Raw genomic sequence first — 3,019 nt, 5'->3', positions numbered from 1 at the left:
GACATCACGGTAGCAGTCGTGTGACGTTGTTGTAATCCAGGGTTTGCTAAAACTATCAATGATGCTGAATCAGGCTGCAAGTGTTTGGAATTACAATGTCGGTGAGTTCTGTGATTGTGTTCTCTACTGATTCAAGCCTTTCAGCAGCAGCACGGCTAAAAATAACAGTGGAAAGATTAGGTTTTGAATATGCAAGCAGCAGATGAGAACCAGAATAGATACTACTGCGCTTGTAGTACTTCTTAATTGATAATCAACACTAGCATGTCTGTCTGGAAGTGAAAAGAGTTCTTGAAAGGGCCTTCTTTTTTTTTAAAGGTACCGACTTGGACGTTTTATTCAATTACTCCAAGTTGACTGCCAAGTCGTCGCCGCAAGCTTTCTGCTTTAATGAAAGTCACAAGTTTCTCCCAACATCTTAGCTGTTACATATGTGAACCTTGCCTTGTCTGGTTTTTTTTTTAATGATTTTTCCATTCTGGCGTTGTGTAAAAAAACATACCCGCATTGTGTCATTGTAGTGAAAATATCTGCTTTTGTTATTTCTGACCATACTCTAGGGGACGGAATGAATACATTTGGCACACAGTGTACTCCGAGCAGCAATGACTAATAAGCCAGGCTGCATGAACCCCTTCCAGACACCTTGTTTCACTGGGTAGCCCCGTGTTTCGGTGATAATATTTCTTCCCGGCCTTGGTTGTCCTTATGTCCCCATTACAAAGGACACATGGCTAATTTATGCAGCAGATTTAACACCAGCTCATACAGTGGCACCCGCAGAGATACAGACGAAGCATACATACACATACAATATGAGCTATAGATTCCCATTAAGTCAAGCCTGACATTGTCACTGTCCCCAGCAGCAGCAGCAGCAATAGCAGCAGCAGCTTCTTATGAGTCCTAATGATTAACCCTCTAATGCCCCCCCCTCCCCATGCAGACTCACAGACAACAGCCACCCTGCTGTGAGAGGCGGCTGGTGTCCAAACGCAGGCTCACCTTAGCAGTGATGAAGTGCGGCGGTCCACAGTCCACAGTCCACTGTCTGGACCGCTGTATGCGGACGGATGCGTGCTTTGCAATGTTTATATCGGCGCTCCTCCTGATGCTGCTGCTGCTGCTGTTGTTGCCATGGTTATTCATCCAGACCCTGTACGTTCTGCCGTCCCCTCTCTCGCTCTCTCTTTCTTCCTCTCTCTCTCTCTCTCTCTCTCTCTCTTTCCCGTCACTATCTCCGCACTCCCCCTGTGTCTCTCTCTCTCTCTCCCTGATGGGGATGTTAGATGTGCGGGTGAGGAGCAGCAGCAGCAGCAGTAGTGGCAGTGTCTAGACCGGAGCTTATTGTCAGCGTCCGCCCTGTGATTTGCATACAATAGCTGCATGAAAGACAGTGGACACTGAGGGGGGGGATATTAATATTCCGCACCATGAGTTGTGCGTCTGTTAGAGGTGTGAGTAAAAAAAAAAATAATAAAAAAAAAAGTGACGTCAGAGCCCTCCTCTCAAAGCCAAAGTGAAGGGTGAATGTTATGCCAACAAAGCCCTGGTGCTTATAAATTAAACCCGTGACGGTCACGTGACTGGTTTAAATGACAGGTGAAGTGCACTGCAATTATATAGTCTCCAAGTACAAATAGTAGTATTAGCTGAGGTATTGTTTTGTTTTTCTGTGTTGTGGTATTTCACCAGATACTTGCAGGATTAGTTTAAGTGGACACTTTAAATAACCAAATATATGCACAGGGATATATGAGCATAAGAAAAAAGGTGAACCTGCTAATGATAAAAATGCCAAAATAGTAAATGCAACTTTTATTTAGAATTTCATAAAGATGAGAAGTCATTACTATTTATAATATAAAAGACTCATTTTTAAAGGGAACACACGTTGAAGTAGAAGATCATTTCCATACTTTAAAGAGACGCGCTCCTCACATGAGCATCAAATGCCCATCGGCCTCTCGACAGAAAGGCTCTGCGGATATTTTGTTTTTGTTGCAGGGACAAATCAGCAGTACTTGCCAATAGTAATTAGAAAACAGTTGTACCGACATCCAAAAGAGCAATTGCTCTCTCTGGATTCCCTGAGATTTGCTTCAGCTGTACGCAGCACCCCCGCAGGAGCAGATGTGTTGTTCTTCCACAAAACCAAATGACAGTGATTATGAAAGGATTTAATAGAATTCTGGATGCTAACCACTGTAGTCTAACATAATCAGAGACGTAAAAACCACTATTGTGTTCCGTGTGTTTCATAAATGTGCTGACTTTATCCTCGATCAATCAATCTAGCCCTTTCTTGAGCTTTAGAAATCAATTTTAAAAAAGTGATTTTATTTTCTTTACACTTTTATTCATACAGATTTAAAATCATTTTTTTCCATCCTTATTTTAGATGAAATGTCAACCATTTGTTCACATGTAATAAGTCCTGTAAAATGCTGGCCTTGATGTAGGAAATGTCAACTTCCAAACAGGCTGACTAATCGTTACCACAGTTGTCGGTTCTACTGCTGACTCCACTCTGAAGCCGGCAGCAACAGTGTCAAGCTGCGCTCCAACAGAAGGGCCTGCTCGTTTGTGACTCCAAGTCACAAGTGTACTCGTCATGTGGCGCGTGAGCGACATGGATGAATGAGCGCTCTCTACTCTCCCCCCTTCACTCCGCCCACAGTGTTCGTCCCCGCTGCCTCATTGAGAGCCTCAGCTCTCAATTACGAAGAGTGGACACGCGGCTCAACTGTTGTTATGGCTCTCACAATGGAGTATGATACCAAACAACAACGTCGACCCCCCTGACCTTTGGTTATAGTAAATTGCAAAGTTTCAGCCGGCTGTGAGTTTATTGATTTTCACTACTATTATTATTATTATTTCAGCTGCAGTAACTGGCAGAATCGATGAAGCGGTAATTTGAGATTTACATTCAGGGAAACGGTGTGTTTTAATGAATATGTAAAGGGAAATCTCCTCTCCCAGGCTGTGGTATGCAGTAAAAATACAGTAGGACCAA

The sequence above is a fragment of the Cynoglossus semilaevis genome, chromosome 18 (genome assembly GCF_000523025.1).
Source record: "Cynoglossus semilaevis isolate Cse_v1.0 chromosome 18, Cse_v1.0, whole genome shotgun sequence".
NCBI lineage: Eukaryota > Metazoa > Chordata > Actinopteri > Pleuronectiformes > Cynoglossidae > Cynoglossus > Cynoglossus semilaevis.
The sequence above is the reverse complement of the archived record's forward strand: the minus strand, read 5'-3'. Positions refer to the sequence as shown.